Source organism: Sciurus vulgaris, assembly GCF_902686455.1.
Source record: "Sciurus vulgaris genome assembly, chromosome: X".
Taxonomy (NCBI): Eukaryota; Metazoa; Chordata; class Mammalia; order Rodentia; family Sciuridae; genus Sciurus; species Sciurus vulgaris.
Genome location: NC_136471.1, coordinates 91,509,552 through 91,530,678, shown reverse-complemented (window position 1 = coordinate 91,530,678; position 21,127 = coordinate 91,509,552).

The following is a 21,127-nucleotide window of genomic DNA, read 5'->3' as shown; positions in this document are numbered from 1 at the left end:
TCTGGCATTCATTATTAAATTTAAATGTCACTTCCAGAGCGGCCCTCCCTGACTACTCAAGCTATAAACAGTCATTGTCCCGTTGCATATTTGAATTCTCTACATAGAATTTACAGATCATTCATAATCCTTCCAAAACTGGGGCTAGATATATTTTGGAATTCAAATTTTTTCAATTGTAGAAAGAAAGACATACAGTATATACTGTATAACTCTCTATATAGCATATACTCTATATTACATAACTACTGGGAAAAGTTTAGAGCATGATAAACATGAAAATATCTAAAAGTTATGAAAATTCACATTGTGTGAATAAAGTCTACAAATAGACTCACACTACTTCGGGTCAGGTTTCGTTGCCTAATGAGTTTGGACTTCCACATTTGAAAAAACAGCCATATGTTTTTTAGAAATTTTGGCATTGTGTAATTGTGCCTGAAGGCTTTTAACCTGTACTCTGGTATAACTTGTCCTTATTTGTGTAGTTCTTCCCCTGCTAGAAGGGGAATGTGTTGAATGAATGAATGAGTCTTAGGGGAATTTGCAGGCTTAGTTTCATGATCTCTTCATCTGCTCAGTTCCAGGGATCTTCACTTCCTCTGCACTTTAACCATCTGTGCAGGTCACACTATTGCCTTGTCATCCCATATAGCTCCTTGGCACCTACATACCACCTTCTCTCACTCTGACCATTTCTTCTGAGCTTCAGGTATCTCCTCCATCACCTCTTTTATCTCCTTGAACCCTGTTGTTTTGTGGGCCTTTCCATTTTCTTTCATCTTGGCAGTCTCTTTATACTTTTCTTTTGGTCATTGTAGACCCACTCCCATTCCCCCTCTCCCTTTACCCATTCTCACCAGCACCTTTCACCCATTTGCCCCTTGGCATTATACCAATTCAACTCTTGACTTTTTAGCACAGACTCTGGAGCCAGAGGGTCTGAGTTTGAATCTCAGCTTAATTTACCTACTGAATGGCTTTGGACTAGTGAGTTAACTGCTGTACCTCATTTTCCTCTTTGAGTATAATCAAAGTAGCCTTATAGGGTTATTGGGGATAAATAAGTTGACAACTGTGTAAAAAAAGAGAAGCATTTAGAACAACAGTTCTTGGCCTGTAGCATGAGCTATGTAAGTGCCAGCTACTCTTATTCTTCAGAGTGCATTTTAAGCTTTTTTAAATTTTTTTCTTTTTTTATTGTTCTATTTAGTTATACATGACAGCAGAATGCATTTTGATTCATTGTATACAAATGGAATACAACTTTTCATTTCATTATCATTAGAATCACACCATTCATGTAATCATACATGTACATAGGGTAATGAAGATTGCCTTATTCCACCATCTTTCCTTCCCCTGCCTCTCCACTTCCCTCATTCCCTCTATACAATCCAATGTTCCTCCATTCTTTCCTTATCCCCTCTGCCCCCCATTATGTATCATCCACTTATCAGAGAAAACATTTGGCCTTTGGTTTTTTGGGATTGGCTTATTTCACTTAGCGTGGTATTCTCCAATTCTCCATTTACCTTCAAATGCCATAATTTCACTCTTCTTTATGGCTGAGTAATATTCTATTGTATATATATACCACAGTTTCTTTATCTATTCATCAATTGAAGGGCATCTAGGTTGGTTCCATAGTTCAGCTATTGTGAATTGAGCCACTATAAACATTGACGTGGCTGCATCACTGTAGTATGTTGATTTTAAGTCCTTTGGGTATAAACTGAGGAGTGGGATAGCTGGGTCAAATGGTGGTTCCATTCCAAATTTTCTTAGGAATCTACATAGTGCTTTCCAGAGTGGCTGCACCAATTTGCAATCACACCAGCAATGTATGAGTGTACCTTTTTCCCCACATCCTCTCCAACACCTGGTGTTGCTTGCATTCTTGATAATAACCATTCTAATTGGAGTGGGTTGAAATCTTAGGGTAGTTTTGATTTGCATTTCTCTAATTACTAGAGATGTTGAACATTTTTTCATATATTTTTTGATTGATTGTGTCTCTTCTTCTGTGAAGCACCTGCTCCTTAGCCCATTTATTGATTGAGTTATTTGTATTTTTGGTGTTAAGTATTTTGGGTTCTTTATAAATTCTGGAGATCACTGTTCTATCTGAAGTATGTGTGCTAAAGATTTTTTCCCACTCAGTAGGTTCTTTCTTCACATTATTGATTGTTTCCTTTGCTGAGAAAAAGTTTTTTAAATTGAATCCATCCCATTTATTGATTCTTGATTTTATTTCTTGTGCTTTGGGAATCTTGTTAAGGAGGCCTGGTCCTAAGCCAACATGATGAAGATTTGGGCCTACTTTTTCTTCTATTTGGTGCCATTTTTAGCTTTTCTTATGCTGTGAATGCTACTGGCAGTCTGATGAAGTCTAAGGAACCCCTTCCCATGCATGTATTTCATCAGACAAATATAACTGCCAAAGAAACCAATTACATTGAAATACAAGGACTCAAATAACAGGAAGCACATCTGCAATGTTAGTGATGTATTTATTTGTTAACACATAAATAACAAGCTCTATCTCCAGGTCTAATCACTACTATGACTTTGAAATGGTGATATTATTTTGAGAGCTACATAACAATTGTAAAGTGCTATGATAATCTGACTTTTGTTGGTAACAAAGTCACAGGTACTGTTGATATTACTGTAGTTAGTTATTCAGCACTGCTTAGAAGGACATGCTTAATTTCTGTTAGTGATAGTGGAAATAAAGATGCAACAACCTCCATCCAAATTTATGGGCTCCTTGAATTCTTTCCATTGACTCCCCAGAGGCCTGTAGGCCCTGGCTTAAGTACTGTTTTTAGAGAAAATGGAAACCATTAGGGTAATGCTTCCTTTCTTGTCATTTCAAAAATTTCCCTTACCCACACCATCCATTCCTTGGATCTCAGAGAAGAGAGGTCTTGTTTGGGGCTCCCCCTCTCCACTGGGCTGTATCCCAGCACTTCCCACTTTCTTGGAGATTTGTGCCATTGAGCATCCTCCCTCTTTACTGTATGCATCTCTGCCTCAATTTGATCAGAAAGTAGGAAACAGAACTGGGCGCTGTGGTGCACACCTGTAATCCCAGCAACTCGGGAGGCTGAGGCAGGAGGATCACAAGTTCAAGGCTAGCCTCACCAACTTAGTGAAACCATCTCAAAATAAAGATTAGCTCTGTAGTAAAGTACCCCTAGGTTCCATTCCAAGTACAAAAAAAAAAAAAAAAAAAAAAGAGGAGGACATAGAAACAGAGCAATCCAATCCAACCTTATACATATTGGATCCTTATCAGTTTGGATGCTCTTCTCATGGGAACCTGGGGACCAGAGTTGAGCCAAGGGGCATGGCAAGAACATCAGATCCAGTAACATCCAGCATTATGTCACAACTCCCAATGAATATTAGCCCTACCTCTTTGCTTTAACTCCTTCAGTGGACTCTTTCCTCATTTTTAAGGCTCATCATAATATGATGGCTGCTGAGTAACTTCAGTCTGTATAACACTATTTTCTGATAATAACGCATGACTTGATACCCTCACAATGATGTTACCAGATCAGATTAAATTTGAATTTCAGGTAAACTATGAATACTATTTTGTTCAATATTTGGGACATACATGTGCTTAAAAATATTTGTTACTTATCTGAAATTCAAATTTGTGAGCACCTTGTATTTTTTGCTAGATCTGACAACTCTACCCCACAGATAATTCCCAGGATGGTGAGATATCCCTTCTCTCAGGTGCCCACAGCCTCAGTATGCCTATCTCTGAACCAACACTTGCCCTCCTGGGAGATTGGGGATACATTCTCATCTGTGTATCCTTGCTAAGCAATACATGACTTGGCACAGAATGATTGGCCTTATTTGCTGAGCAAATGAATGCATATGATTAACATTATAATAAACCTGTATCTTCTGATGGATATAAGCCTTGAAATTACTACACAGTGTCAGTTCCACTTATATCCACCTTCGCATCACAACCGTGGAAGACTACCTGGAGGTTTACACATCAACCTGTCAGAGACTCAAAAAGCTGAGACTAATCTGCAGAATCAGTTAACAAAGTTATACAGGATTAGCTGGATTTTTTGTTTTATTATGCTTTGCTTCTTGGAGTGGAATAGGAGTGGAAGGGATATGGCCATATCCTAACAATATGGAAGTCAAGGAAAACAAAGGGAGGGAATCAATGGAGGAAGTGGGGAAGGAAGTAAAGGAGGTATGGAGAGCCCGAAGGAAAGCAAGAAAGCAAGCAAGTCGGAATAAAGTCGAGGAAGGGGAAGTCAACTGGCACCAGATCCTGGAGTGACGCTGGCGGCAGAGTGCAGCAGCCAACCAGGAGACAGGCAATCTGTGTAGGAGTCATTCTCCCTCCCTGAACTCCTTGCTACCCCTCCTGCTAACCAGGCAGTGCAGAGCGTTACCATCTGCTCATGATCAGAGGCAGACTGGGACTTGGCCCTTTCTGGTCCTCCTAGCTCTCCATCCCAGGAGGTAGTTACTCCAACAGCTCCCATGGCTCCCATGGCTAACCAAATCCAGATGATAGGCAGAGTGTGATAATCCCTTCTGCCTTGTGTCTGCAGGGATTGGGTTAAGAAAGACTCAGAACAGAATAAAGGACGTGGGGGAGAAGAGTCAGTTGGCTATGGGGAGCCTGCAGAGTAGGGAGTGCACATTCTGGGCACTTCAAAGGCAGTTTCCATAATGGGTCTGGACCATGCATCCACTAAAAGGATGGCTGTGGAATCTGAGTCACTTCATCACCTACCAGCCTAAATTTTCTCTACCATGAAGTGAGGATATTCTAGTGGATCATATCTGCAAGGTGTTAGTAGTAACAGTGGTCAGTAGTAATAGTCGTGCTTTGTGCTGTGCTGTTCAACTTATGCCACTTGCACTGTGCAAGGCTGTCTTAAAGGCAGATATGTGGGGTGCAGTAGGGAGACCTTCATTCTCCATCATGGGGAGCCCAAAATGACTCAGGCCCTTAAAAGGTCTGAGAGAACTCCCATGAAGGGTTCAGGCAGGAGGCAAGTTCCTCTCTCATTTTTGCCACTTCCAGATGAGGAAAACAATATACAAGCTCTGGATAGAGATGTCCATCCAGGCTGGACCCATTATAAGCAGTCATTTTAGATATACCATGTTTGTCATTCACTCATGCATTTTGTTTTTTTTTAATATATTTTTTTACTTGTTGGTGAACCTTTATTTTATTTATTTATTTGTGGTGTTGAGAATCAAACCTAGTGCATCACACATGCTAGGCAAGCACTCTACCACTGAGCTACACCCCCAGCCTCATATATTTTGTTTTTGAGACAGAGTCTCTCACTATGTTGCTCAGGGGGACCTTGAACTTCTGGGGTCAAGCAATTTTTCTGCCTCAACCTCTTGAGTAGCTGGGACTACAGGCACACACCATTGTGCCCAGCCATTCAAACATTTTTAAAATAGACTACTAACTAAATAGAAGGATTAAGACTCCACGGCTGGGGAGATAGCTCAGTCAGTAGAGTGCTTGTCTTGCAAGCACTAAGGCCCTGGGTTCAATTCCCCAGCACCACCAAAAAAAAAAAAAAAAAAGACTCCAGTATGAGGCTATCCTATAAATCTGACCAACTGAGCATGAGAAGACCAGATCCTGAGACAGGAAGGAGGGTGGCAATGTTACAGAGACCCACAGGTCTAGCTTCTTGCTGCCACCTACCTTGTTGGAACATGTGATGCATTTCTACTTCCACCAGCCTCTTCCTCCCCCAATCAGTTCTTCACAAGGTAGAGGTGTTACCTATGAATGTAGGAGTGTCTCTAGTCAATCCTACTATGGAGTCCAGTACAGCAACATGGCCCCAAATGGGGGTCTGTTAAGGATGTAGACAAAACTGTGTTACAGCGACAGGTCACAGAGGGTGATACAGGACAAGTGTAGCTGCCTGGGGTGGTTTAGTCTGGCATGGGACTGGTGTTGGTTGACCCTCTCACCTGGACTGCATTGTAGTACACCCCCAGGGAGATTAAAAACCTGAGGACAGAGGGGAGTAGGTGTATTAGAGCAGGATGAAACCCCTCCAGCCTGTCCTCATATCTCCATGCCTTAGAAGAGACTCAGTCTAATGTCTTCTTATCCCCAAATCATCTGTCTCCCCAACCTCTGCCACGAAAGGCTAAATTTGAATAGTAATCATGACTCCTGGTCCCTCAGTTCTCCTGGTAGATCCAGGGGCCTACCCTTATATTTTGGGGGCTCTGAGTCAAAAAGGAAGGGTGGATGGGGTTGAGGGAACTGCTGTGGATATACCTCTGGACCAGGAGAACTACTGCTTCTTCATCTGCCACTGAGATCAAAGAAGACCCTGAGACGGTTCTTGTATGTGACCAAAAGAATGACTTCAGACTACTAATAAGGAAGTGAAAACAGATAGGATCAATCACCCTACCCTCAGAACCCTGTAAGGAAACGGAAGGGAACTACTGGAGGTTCTGATGCAGGTGTGAACTCATAGAGGCTTGGGACTATAAAGCCTAATGCTTCTTATTGACAAGGGAGAAGAAATGTATCTTGAGAAGGGTCAGAGGAATTTCCAAAAGGAAAGAGGAATTAGACTCAGGACCACAAGGGTCTTTAGCATAGGTGTTGGAAAAGAAATTCAGCATAAGTCAGACAAAGGCATATACAGATTTATTTCAGAAGCAAATACACATTCAAGAGAGAATATGGGCTATCTTGAGAGTTAGAAACCCCTTCTTGTGTTGGAGGTCCAATATTTATTGAAGAGTTGTAGTTAGGAGCTGGACTGGAGGTGCAGTAGAGTGAAGCCATGCAATTCCCCACCAGTTTTCCTTGCACTTAAGTATTTCCCTCATTTTACAAGGGCACAGGGCCAAGAGCATGTTGGTCAAAATTTACAACTGTGTTTTCTGCATCTCAGTGGCTGCTGGGCATTTCATGTAAGACTCTCTCTTTACCCTAAATCCTTATCTGATCCTCCACCCACTACTTTGATCGAGTAATCTTTTTTTTTTTTTTTTTGGGTACCAGGGATTGAACTCAGGGGTGCTAACCACTGAGCAACACCCCCAGGCTTATTTGTATTTTATTTTGAGACAGGGTCTCACTCAGTTGCTTAGGGCCTTGCTAAGTTGCTGAGACTGGATTTGAACTCATGATCCTCCTGCCTCAGCGTCCCAAGCTGCTGGGATTACAGGTGTGCACCACTATGCCTGGCTGATCCTGTAATCTTAAGGGTTGGCTTTGGGTGAAGATTCATCTTCTATGGTGGCTTCTGGTGGACAAGGGATGATGACCCTGCCTAGTCAGGGGTTTAAAGTCTCATGCTGACTGTTCTAAAGGAGATGGACACTGGTCTTTGTTGCAGGCATGGGTTGGAATTCTTGTGTTGCCATCTTCTTAATGAGGAATTATTATAATCTGGAAGACACAAACTTTATCAGATTAAAAGGCAAGAACTAATCAATAAGAGCAGAAATATAGTTATCAGAGTTCCTAATAGTGGTAACAGCCCAATGCAGTTGAGCAAGTAAGTGTTACCAGTTTTATTTGTCTGTACACATCTCAGAATCTGGATTATTTTTTAAAGCATGTCTTTCAGATCAAACAAATTAACTCACGGAAAACCTATTATTTTATCAGTCTCTTCTGATAGTTATTATCAGACATTCAAGCATAAGACCCATTTCTCTGTAACCTTTATTTCTTTTGGTAGGGCTGATGCCAATGCACATCAAGGTACATTTAAAAGGACAAAAGTATTTTTCCTTAAATGTCCATGTATGTCTTTTCTTTGACTTGCCAGGTATTTAAGCCCAAGTTAGCAAAAAAATTGACCTTGTTCCTATGTACTGTTAAAATCAGCTGAGATTTTCCAGCAGTCCCTCTTGGGAACTTGTGAGAAGCCTCTTGACTCTGTTACCTTTCTTCTACCAGTTGTGCCATCTACCAGAATGGGTCAGGGTCTTGCTGACGACATGTGGCTTCCCTTGGAAGCATCAGGGACATTTCCCTCTTCAATGACCAATTGTCCCGACCTGCAGGACGGCAACGGGAACCTGGAGAGGGGAGCGGGGATTGGGAGAGACGAGAGACACGAGAAATGGAGACAAGACAAAAGCCTGATCAAGTTTCGCTTATTAGGGGGAATAAACTCAGTTAATAGAAAGTATAAAAGCCAATCAGGGGAAAGTACGCGAAGGCAAGACTAGTCCATGCGCCCGAGCTCAAACAAGGAAGTATACTTGGCCAGTCGTGAAGCACCACGCAATCTAGTGTGATACACCTGGTATTGTCTGACAGTTACATGTGCAGGAGAGGCACGGCCCGCCAGCATCTGGAAGGCGCCATCTTACTCAACATGTGGCGAGGCGGGGGCATGGCCTGCTGGCTCCGGACATCCCTTCTCTGTGCAGAATGTGTGCATATTGGTTTCTGTTCTCTCTGGTCCTCACAATACCCCTGATTGGGAGGTTGGGTGATTCACCAGAGTTGCGGAGCCCTTAGAGAGAGGTCCTGACATTCCCTAACCTTAGAGAACAAGGGCCAAAAAATTGGCTGCTTTTTCCTTAACCCTTTTACTTTCTTGGCCTTGGTCTCCAAGTTTGAGTTTTTAAACATCCAGCAGGCCAGTTTCACCGGTCTTGAAGTGGGAGTAATGGGTTTTAGCTTTAATGTCTATAAATTATCAGTTACCCCTTCCATTTAATTGGGGTCATTATTAATACTGGAAGTCAGCATTATATCCTTTCTCTCCTGTAGGTGATGACTTATTATCTTAAATTATCTCAGGTTGTTCCGTTAGAAGTAGTACTTCTGCAAAATACTAACAGGCAATGGTTATAAGGTTTACAAGGAAAATACAAAATGAAATTAACAAGAAAAAAATCATATTTAGTTTGTATAATAGTTTGAACCAAGAAGCATAATTTTTGTAATAACATGAATGTATTTTTGGTATCTACTTAGCCTCTACGAAGACCCATAAGTTTATCAACTTAATCACATATGAAATCCTTCACAAGTTTTTACTTTCTTTTAAAACTCTTTTACAACTTTTAAATCTTTTATAATTTTTCCCAAACCTTTAATTTTGTATTATATCCTTCTTTATTTTGAGGTCACAGTAATTTTTACAACAAAAATCTATATTTTGAAAATAACTTTAAATGTGCTTAATTTTAGCCTACTTTGGAGCCATAAGAGACAGAGCCTTATCTCAGGTAAGGTCAGCATCTTAACAAATCTCAGTTAAAGTGTCTTATTTTTGAAGCTGACATTTGCCTCTTTTGAAAATATGATTTTACTAAGTTCTCATATGTTGTTTGTGAGTCTATCTGAATATCAGCTAATCTAATATAACATTACATAACATTAAATCTAAAACATGAATCAAGGTAGAGGAGGCCGCTCAGCACAGCGCTGGGACTCGGAGCAACCACTGGGGCTCCAGTGGCTGCCCAGGGGAGGAGCGGCGAGGAGAGCTGTGTGGACTCAGAACACCAGGGCCTGCCCTGAGGAGGAGGAGGAGGAGGAGCATGGCCGCTTGGATTCGGAGTGACTACACCAGAGCTACAGGCGGTTGCCAGAGGAGGAGCTGCGTGGCGAGCTGTTTGGACTCAGACCGCTTCCGAACATCAGGGCCTGCCCTGAGGATGAGGAGGAGGAGGAGGAGGAGTGCGGCAGGTCATTTGGACTCCCAGTGACTGCATTAGAGCTCCAGGTGGCTGCTCAGAGGAGGAGGCGATTGGTGAGTTGTTTGGACTTAAAGTGACAGCTCCTGAACACAGGGGGGCTGCCTGGAGGAGAAGTGCGGTGGGTTGCTTGGTCTTGAGTGGCCACACCAGAGCTCCAGGCGGTTGCCCAGAGGATGCGTGCAGCGGGTCACGTGGATTCAGAGCCACTCAGAGCGACCGCTCCTGAACACCCGGGGGGTTACCTGGAGGAGGAGGAGGAACGGGGAGGGTCATATCGACTCAGAGTGATGGATTGCCCCGGGCTACGGGTGGTTGGTGGGAGGAGGAGGCACGCAGTGAGTTCCTTGGACTCCTAGTGACCGCACTGGAATACTGGGCGGCTGTCTGGAGGAAGAGGTGTGTGGCGGGTCTCTGGAACTCAGAGCGATTGTACGGGGCCCCAGGTGGCTGCTCAGAGGAGGGGCTGCATAGCCAGGCGATTAGGTGCACAGCAGGGTCCCAGGATCTAGGAGGCTTCTGGGTGGAAGAGCCCCACAGAGACACGCTTAGGGGTGGAGCGAAGGTTCCAGGACTGCAGGCAGATTCTCTGAGGAGGGGCAGCCTAAGGAGATTCATCTGCGAAGGGTGAGGCTCCCAGGCCCAGGAGGTAGGGCCGGGCCCCTGGGAACTTTGCAGAGGAAGGCAGCCCAGCCCAGGCGGTAGCTGTAAATTGAGGGGAACCTCTAGGAGGGAACTGACCAGCGAGACCTCCCCACCGGGTGAGTCTTCCCTGCTGGGTGAGGTTTCCCCGCAAGGACGGTAAAACCAGACACTCAGGCCCAAATAGGCCTTGCCTCAGCCCGCAGCCTAGGTCCCCTTTGGATGACCATTGGTTAACAAGTGGAGGCACCTCTGCCCACTAGCAGGTATTATACCCCACCTGAAGGCCACCACTCCTAGAGAGGCAGCTTCCTTGTGGAGCACCGCATTATCAACTTCCTCCAAGACTTCAGCCTACTGAAGGCTAAGGGGGGATATATATAGAAATCTTCAGGGACATTGTAAGTCAATAGAGGAAATCTGCAATATCTCAGCGGTCCACTGATACGTGAACAATATGAGAAAACAAGGAAAGAAAATGCTGCAAACAAATCTAGATGTTACATCAATAAAACCCAATGACAGCATGGCAGAAGAAATGACAGAAAAGGAGTTCAGAATGTACATAATTAAAATGATCAGAGAAGCAAACGATGAGATGAAAGAGCAAATGCAAGCATTGAATGATCGCACCAATCGACAGTTAAAAGAGCAAATACAGGAAGCAAAAGAGCATTTCAATAAAGAGTTAGAGATATTGAAAAAAAAAACCAAACAGAAATCCTTGACATGAAGGAAACAATAAACCAAATTAAGAACTCCATAGAAAGCATATCCAGTAGGATAGAACACCTGGAAGACAGAACCTCAGACATTGAAGACAAAATATTTAACCTTGAAAACAAAGTTGAACAAACAGAGAAGATGGTAAGAAATCATGAACAGAATCTACAAGAACTATGGGATATCATGAAAAGGCCAAATTTAAGAATTATTGGGATTGAGGAAGGCTTAGAGAAATAAACCAAAGGAATCAACAATCTATTCAGAAAATTTCCCAAATCTGCAGAATGAAATGGAAAATCAAGTTCAAGAGGCTTATAGGACTCCAAATACACAAAATTACAACAGACCCACACCAAGGCACATTATAATGAAAATACCTAACATACAAAATAAAGACAGAATTTTAAAGGCTGTGAGAGAAAAGAACCAAATTACATTCAGGGGGAAACCAATACGGATATCAGCAGATTTTTCAATCCAGACCCTAAAAGCTAGAAGGGCCTGGAACAATATTTTTCAAGCCCTGAAAGAAAATGGATGCCTACAAGAATCTTATACCCAGCAAAACTTACCTTCAAATTTGACGATGAAATAAAATCCTTCCATGATAAACAAAAGCTAAAAGAATTTACAAAAAGAAAGCCAGCATTACAGAACATTCTCAGCAAAATATTCCATGAGGAAGAGATGAAAAACAAAGAAGCAAATCAGAAAAGGGAGGAATTATCCTAAAGGAATTGTCAAATAAAGGAGGAGCCAAGTTGTGTCAAACAAATAAGCAAAATTTAAAAAATGAACCAAATGACCGGGAAACCAAATCACATCTCAATAATAACCCTGAATGTTAATGACCTGAATTCATCAATCAAAAGACATAGACTGGCAGATTGGATTAAAAAGAAAGATCCAACAATATGTTGCCTACAAGAGACTCACCTCATAGAAAAAGATACCCATAGACGAAAGGTGAAAGGATGGGGAAAAACATACCATGCACATGGACTCAGCAAAAAAGCTGGAGTATCCATCCTCATTTCAGATAATGTGGACTTCAAGCCAAAGTTAGTCAGAAGGGATAAAGAAGGTCATTTCATACTGCTTAAGGGAAGCATAAATCAGCAAGATATACATCTATGCCCCAAATAGTGGCTCATCCATGTATGTCAAACAAATCCTTCTCAATTTCAGAAACCAAATAGACCATAACACAATAATACTAGGTGATTTTAACACGCCTCTCTCACCACTGGACAGATCTTCCAGACAAAAATTGAACAAAGAAACCATAGATCTCAATAACACAATCAATAATTTAGACTTAACGGACATTTATAGAATATACCATCCAACCAAGAGCGAATACACTTTCTTCTCAGCAGCACATGGATCCTTCTCTAAAATAGACCATATATTATGCCACAAAGCTAATGTTAGCAAATACAAGAAGATAGAGACACTAGCATGTATTCTATCAGATCATAATGGATTGAAGTTAGAAATAAATGAAAGAGTAAAACACAGAAACTATTCCAACATCTGGAGATTAAACAACATGCTATTATATGATGAATGGATAACAGAAGATATTAGGAAGGAAATTAAAAAATTCTTAGAGGTAAATGAGAACAAAGAAACATCATATCAAAATCTCTGGGACACTATGAAAGCAGTACTTAGAGGGAAATTTATTTCATGGAGCGCATTTAATAAAAGAAGTAAAACTCAACAAATAAACAACCTAACACTATAGCTCAAAGCCCTAGAAAAAGAAGAACAGACCAGCACCAAAAGTAGTAGAAGACAGGAAATAGTTAAACTCAGAGCTGAAATCAATGAAATTGAAACAAAAGAAACAATACAAAAAATTGACAAAATAAATAGTTGGTTCTTCGATAAAAAAAACAAAATTGATAAACCTTTAGCCATACTAACAAAGAGAAGACGAGAGAAAACCCAAATCACTAAAATTCGGAATGAACAAGGAAATATCACAACACACAGGATTGAAATACAAAACTAATTAGAAGCTATTTTGAAAATCTATACTCCAACAAAACAGAAAACCTCGAAGACCTCAACTGGTTTCTAGAGACATACGAATTGCCTCAACTGAACGAGGAGGACATACACAATTTAAATAGACCAATTTCAAGTACTGAAACAGAAGAAGTCATCAAAAGCCTACCAACAAAGAAAAGTCCGGCACCAGATGGGTTCTCAGCCGCGTTCTACAAAACCTTTAAAGAAGAGCTCATTCCAATACTTCTCAAAGTATTCCATAAAATAGAAGAGGAGGGAACCCTCCCAAACTCATTCTATGAAGCCAATATCACACTGATACCTAAACCAGACAGAGACTTATCAAGGAAAGAAAATTTCAGACCAATATCCTTAATGAACATCGACGCAAAAATTCTCAACAAAATTTTAGCAAATCGCATACAAAAACATATTAAAAAGATAGTGCACCATGATCAAGTGGGTTTCATCCCAGGGATGCAAGGTTGGTTCAACATCAGGAAATCAATAAATGTCATTCACCATATCAATAGACTTAAAGTCAAGAATCACATGATTATTTCAATAGATGCAGAAAAAGCATTTGATAAAATACAGCACCCCTTCATGCTCAAAATACTAGAAAAAATAGGGATAGTGGGAACATTTCTTAACATTGTAAAGGCCATTTATGCTAAGCCCATGGCTAATATCATTCTAAATGGTGAAAAACTGAAAGCATTCCCCCTAAAAACTGGAACAAGGCAGGGATGCCCTCTTTCACCACTTCTATTCAACATCGTTCTTGAGACTCTAGCCAGAGCAATTAGACAAACCAAAGAAATTAAAGGGATACGAATTGGAAAAGAAGAACTCAAACTATCCCTGTTCGCTGATGACATGATTATATATTTAGAGGAACCTGGAAATTCCACCAAAAAACTCTTAGAACTCATAAGTGAATTCAGTAAAGTAGCAGGTTACAAGATCAATGCTCATAAATCCAATGCATTTTTATACATAAGTGATGAATCTTCAGAAAGAGAAATTAGGAAAATTACCCCATTCTCAATAGCCTCGAACAAAATAAAATACTTGGGAATCAATCTCACAAAAGAGGTGAAAGACCTCTACAATGAGAACTATACAACACTAAAGAAAGAAATCAAAGAACACCTTAGAAGATGGAAAGATCTTCCATGTTCTTGAATAGGAAGAATTAATATTGTCAAAATGGCCATACTACCTAAAGTGCTATACAAATTCAATGCAATTCCAATTAAAATCCCAATGACGTACCTTACAGAAATAGAGCAAGCAATTATGAAATTCATCTGGAAGAATAAGAAACCCAGAATAGCTAAAGCAATCCTTAGCAGGAAGAGTGAAACAGGGGGTATTGCAATACCAGATCTTCAACTCTACTACAAAGCAATAGTAACAAAAACGGCATGGTATTGGTACCAAAATAGACAGGTAGATCAATGGTACAGAATAGAGGACATGGACACAAACCCAAATAAATACAATTTCCTCATACTAGACAAAGGGGCCATGAATATGCAATGGAGAAAAGATAGCCTCTTCAACAAATGGTGCTGGGAGAATTGGAAATCCATATGCAACAGAATGAAACTAAACCCATATCTCTCACCATTCACGAAACTAAACTCAAAATGGATTAAGGACCTCAGAATCAGACCCTGCAGATTATAGAAGAAAAAGTAGGTCCAGATCTTCAACATGTCGGCTTAGGACCAGACTTCCTTAACAGGACTCCCATAGCACAAGAAATAAAAGCAAGAATCAATAACTGGGATAGATTCAAACTAAAAAGCTTTCTCTCAGCAAAGGAAACTATCAGCAATGCGAAGAAAGAGCCTACAGAGTGGGAGAATATCTTTGCCAATCATACTTCAGATAGAGCACTAATCTCCAGAATCTATAAAGAACTCGAAAAACTCTACTCCAAGAATTCAAATAATCCAGTCGACGAATGGGCTAAGGAAATGAATAGACACTTCACAGAAGAAGATCTACAAGCAATCAACAAACATATGGAAAAATGTTCAACATCTCTAGTAATAAGAGAAATGCAAATCAAAACCACCCTAAGATTCCATCTCACCCCAATTAGAATGGCGATTATCAAGAGTACAAGCAACAATAGGTGTTGGAGAGGATGTGGGGAAAAAGGTACACTCATACATTGCTGGTGGGGCTGCAAATTAGTGCAGCCACTCTGGAAAGCAGTGTGGAGATTCCTTAGAAAACTTGGAATGGACCCTCCATTTGACCCAGCTATCCCACTCCTTGGCCTATACCCAAAGGACTTAAAATCAGCATACTGCAGAGATACAGCCACATCAATGTTCATAGCTGCTCAATTCACAATAGCCAGACTGTGGAACCAACCTAGATGCCCTTCAATTGATGAGTGGATAAAGAAGCAGTGGTATATATATACAACGGAATATTACTCAGCCATAAAGAATGATAAAATTATGGCATTTGCAGGCAAATGGATGAAATTGGAGAATATCATGCTAAGTGAGATAAGCCAATCTCAAAAAGCCAAAGGAAGAATGATATCGCTAATAAGTGGATGATGACACATAATGGGGGGAGGGAAGGGTTAGTGTTAGGGTTAGGGAGGGGGGCATGTATGGAAGAAGGAAGCACTGTATATATATAGTGACCTTTCAGGACTGTTGCAGAAATGCTTTATTCACAGAGCTAATGTTTGTCCTAAATTTTCAGAGCCCTAGAAGAGAGCTTTATACAATTACTGATGTGAATTTCTCTAAAGCATGTATTTTGTGTCCACGTATATTATTTTATTTTTTTTATTTTTTTATTTTTTAATTTATTTTTAAGGTAAACAAATGGGATACATATTGTTTCTGTTTGTACATGGAGTAACAGCATACCATATGCATATTCATAAATTTACATAGAGTAATGATGTTTGATTCATTCCATTATTTTTTTCCTTCCCCCCCACCCCTCCCACCTCTCTTTTCCCTCTATACAGTCCCTCCTTCCTCCATTCTTGTCCCACTCCCACCCCCCATTAAGAGTCATCATCCGCTTATCAGTGAGATCATTCCTCTTTTGGATTTTTGAGATTGGCTTATCTCACTTAGCATGATATTCTCCAATTTCATCCATTTGCCTGCAAATGCCATAATTTTATTATTCTTTATAGCTGAGTAATATTCCATTGTATATATATACCACAGTTTCTTTATCCATTCATCAATTGAAGGGCATCTAGGTTGGTTCCATAGTCTGGCTATTGTGAATTGAGCAGCTATGAACATTGATGTGGCTGTATCTCTGTAGTATGCTGATTTTAAGTCCTTTGGGTATAGGCTGAGGAGTGGGATAGCTGGGTCAAATGGTAGGTCCATTCCAAGTTTTCAAAGGAATCTCCACATTGCTTTGCAGAGTGGCTGCACTAATTTGCAGTCCCACCAGCAATGTATGAGTGAACCTTTTTCCCCACATCCTCGCCAACACCTATTGTTGCTTGTGTTCTTGATAATCGCCATTCTAATTGGGGTGAGATGGAATCTTAGTGTAGTTTTGATTTGCATTTCTCTTATTACTAAAGATGTTGAACATTTTTTCATATATCTGTTAATTGCTGTACATCTTCTTCTGTGAAGTGTCTCTTCATTTCCTTAGCCCATTTGTTGATTGGGTTATTTGTATTCTTGGTGTAGAGTTTTTGAGTTCTTTATATATTCTGGAAATTAGTGCTCTATCTGAAGTATGATTGACAAAGATATTCTCCCACTCTGTAGGCTCTTTCTTCACATTGCTGATAGTTTCCTTTGCTGAGAGAAAGCTATTTATTTTGAATCTATCCCAGTTATTGATTCTGTTTTTATTTCTTGTGCTATGGGAGTCCTGTTAAAGAAGTCTGATCCTAAGCCAACAAGGTGAAGATTTGGACCTACTTTTTCTTCTATAAGATGCAGGGTCTCTGGTCTGATTTCAAGGTCCTTGATCCATTGTGAGTTGAGTTTTGTGCAGGGTGAGAGATAGGGGTTTAGTTTCATTCTGTTGCATATGGATTTCCAGTTTTCCCAGCCATTTGTTGAAGAGGCTATCTTTTCTCCATTGCATATTTTTGGCACCTTTGTCTAGTATTAGAAAATTGTATTTATTTGGGTTTGTGTCCATGTCCTCTATTCTGTACCATTGATCTACCTGTCTATTTTGGTGCCAATACCATGCTGTTTTTGTTACTATTGCTTTGTAGTATAGTTGAAGTTCTGGTATTGCGATACCCCCTGTTTCATTCTTCCTGCTAAGGATTGTTTTAGCTATTCTGCGTTTCTTATTCTTCCAGATGAATTTCATGATTGCTTGCTCTATTTCTGTGAGGTACGTCATTGGGATTTTAATTGGAATTGCATTGAATCTGTATAGCACTTTAGGTAGTATGGCCATTTTGACAATATTAATTCTGCCTATCCAAGAACATTGGAGATATTTCCATCTTCTAAGGTCTTCCTTAATTGTTTTCTTCAGTGTTTTGTAGTTTTCATTGTAGAGATCTTTTACTTTGGTTAGATTGATACCCAAGTATTTTATTTTATTTTTTTGAGGCTATTGCAAATGGAGTTGTTTTCCTCATTTCCCTTTCAGCTGTTTCATCGCTTGCGTATAAAAATGCTGTAGATTTATGCGTGTTGATTTTATAGCCTGCTATTTTGCTGAATTCATTGATGAGGTCTAGAAGTTTTCTGGAGGAGGTTTTTGGATCCTCTAAATATAGAATCATGTCATCCGCAAATAGTGACAGCTTAAGTTCCTCTTTTCCTATTCGTATCCCTTTAATTTCTTTAGTCTGCCTAATTGCTCTGGCTAGAGTTTCGAGGACAATGTTGAATAGAAGAGGTGAAAGAGGACATCCCTGTCTTGTTCCCGTTTTTAAAGGGAATGGTTTCAGTTTTTCTCCATTAAGAATGATGTTGGCCATGGGCTTAGCATAAATAGCCTTTACAATGTTCAGGTATGTTCCTACTATCCCTATTTTTTCTAGTGTTTTCAGCATGAAGGGGTATTGTATATTGTCAAATGCTTTTTCTGCATCAATTGAAATAACCATATGATTCTTATCCAATCCTTAAGTCTATTGACATGATGGATTACGTTTATTGATTTACGCATGTTAAACCATCCTTGCATTCCAGGAATGAACCCCACTTGATCGTGGTGCACAATTTTCTTAATATGTTTTTGGGTACGGTTTGCCAATATTTTGTTAAGGATCTTAGCATCTATATTCATCAATGATATTGGTCTAAAAATTTCTTTCCTTGATGTGTCTTTTCCTGGTTTGGGTATGAGGGTGATATTAGCTTCATAGAATGAGTTCGGTAGGGTATCCTCCTTTTCTATTTCCTGGAATACTTTGAGAAGTATTGGAATGAGTTCTTTGAAGGTCTTGTAGAACTCGGCTGAGAATCCATCTGGTCCTGGGCTTTTCTTGGATGGTAGATTTTTAATGGCTTCTTCTATTTCATTGCTTGATATTGATCTGTTTAAATCATGTATGTCCTCCTGGTTCAGTTTGGGAGGAGCATATGTCTCTAGAAATTTGTGAATGTCTTCGGTACTTTCTATTTTGTTGGAATACAGATTTTTGAAGTAGCTTCTCATTATGTTCCGTATCTCAGTGGTGTCCATTGTGATATTTCCTTTTGCATCATGTATTTTAGTAATTTGAGTCTTCTCTCTCCTTCTCTTTGTTAGTGTGGCTAAGGGTTTATCTATTTTGTTTACTTTCTCAAAGAACCAACTTTTTGTTATGTCAATTTTTTGAATAGTTTCTTTTGTTTCAATTTCATTGATTTCAGCTCTGATTTTAATTATTTCCTGTCTTCTACTACTTTTGCTGTTATTCGGTTCTTCTTTTTCTAGGGCTTTGAGCTGTAATGTTAGGTCATTTAATTGCTGACTTTTCATTCTTTTCTGGAATGCGCTCCATGCAATGAATTTTCCTCTTAGTACTGCTTTCATAGTGTCCCAGAGATTTTGATATGTTGTATCATTCTCCTTGACCTCTAAGAATTTTTTAATCTCCTCCCTGATGTTTTTTGTTATCCATGTTTCATTCAATAGCATATTATTTAGTCTCCAATTGTTTGAGGAATTTCCTTTTTTTACTATGTCATTGATTTCTACTCTCAGTCCATTATGATCTGATAGAACACAAGGCAGTATCTCTATTTTTTTGCATTTCCTAAGGGCTGCTTTGTGGCATAACATATGGTCTATTTTCGAGAAGGTTCCATGTGCTGCTGAGAAGAAAGTGTATCCGCTCGTTGATGGATGGAATATTCTATATATGTCTATTAATTCTAGGTTATTGATTGTGTTATTGAGTTCTATGGTTTCTTTGGTTGGATTTTGTTTGGAAGATCTATCAAGTGGTGACAGCGGTGCGCTAAAGTCACCCAGAATTATTGTGTTGTGGTCTATGTGATTCTTGAAACTGAGAAGGATTTGTTTGATGTATAGGGATGCACCATTGTTTGGGGCATAAATATTTACTATCGTTATGTCTTCCTGATTTATGGTTCCCTTAAGCAGTATGAAATGTCCTTCTTTATCCCTTCTGACTAACTTTGGCTTGAAGTCCACTTTATCAGATATAAGGATGGAAACCCCCACTTTTTTACTGGGTCCATGTGCATGGTAGGTTTTTTCCCATCCTTTCACCTTTAGTCTGCGGATGTCTTTTTCTATGAGATGAGTCTCTTGCAGGCAGCATATTGTTGGGTCTTTCTTTTTAATCCATTCTGCCAGTCTATGTCTTTTGATTGATGAGTTTAGGCCATTAATGTTCAGGGTTATTATTGAGAAATGATTTGTATTCCCAGTCATTTGGCTGATTTTTGGTTTTTAAGTTGGCTTGGTTTCTCCTTTGAGTGGTTTTTCTCTAAGGTAGTTCCTCCCTTTGCTGACCTCCATTGTTGATTTTCATTTCCTGCTCATGGAATGTTTTTTTTGAGAACATTCTGTAGTGCAGGCTTTCTACTTGTAAATTCTTTTAACTTTTGTTTATCATGGAAGGATTTTATTTCATCTTCAAATCTGAAGGTTAGTTTTGCTGGGTATAGGATTCGTGGTTGGCAACCATGTTCTTTCAGAGCTTGAAATATGTTGGTCCAGGCCCTTCTAGCTTTTAGAGTCTGGGTTGAGAAGTCTGCTGCTATCCGTATTGGTCTCCCCCTATATGTAATCTCATGCTTTTCTCTCGCGGCCTTCAAAATCCTATCCTTATTTTGAATGTTAGGCATTTTCATTATAATGTGCCTTGGTGTGGATCTGTTGTGATTCTGTGCCTTTGGTGTTCTGTAAGCCTCTTGTATTTGATTTTCCATTTCATTCTTCAGGTTTGGGAAATTTTCTGATATTATTTCATTGAATAGGTTGTTCATTCCTTTGGTTTGTATCTCTGTGCTTTCCTCAATCCCAATAATTCTTAAATTTGGTCTTTTCATGATGTCCCATAGTTCTTGGAGATTCTGTTCATGATTTCTTACCATCTTCTCTGTTTGGGCGACTTTATTTTCAAGATTAAATACTTTGTCTTCATTTTCTGAGGTTCTGTCTTCCATGTGGTCTAGTCTGTTGGTGATGCTTTCCATTGAGTTTTTATTTGGTTTATTGTCTCCTTCATTTCAAGGATTTCTGTTTTTTTTTTTTTTTGTTTTTTTTTTTTTAAGAATCTCTATCTCTTTGTTGAAATGATCATTTGCTTCCTGCAGGTGCTCTTTCAGCTTATTGGCATTATCATTCATTGCCTGCATTTGCTCTCTTATCTCATCCTTTGCTTCGCGAATCATCTTAATCATGTATAATCTGAAGTCCTTTTCTGACATTTCTTCTACCATACTGTCATTGGATTCTATTACTATAGAATCTAGATTTGTTTGGATCATTTTCTTCCCTTGTTTTTTCATGTTGTTCATGTATCTTCCCCTCTAGCAGTGCAGATCTGGGGTATTGC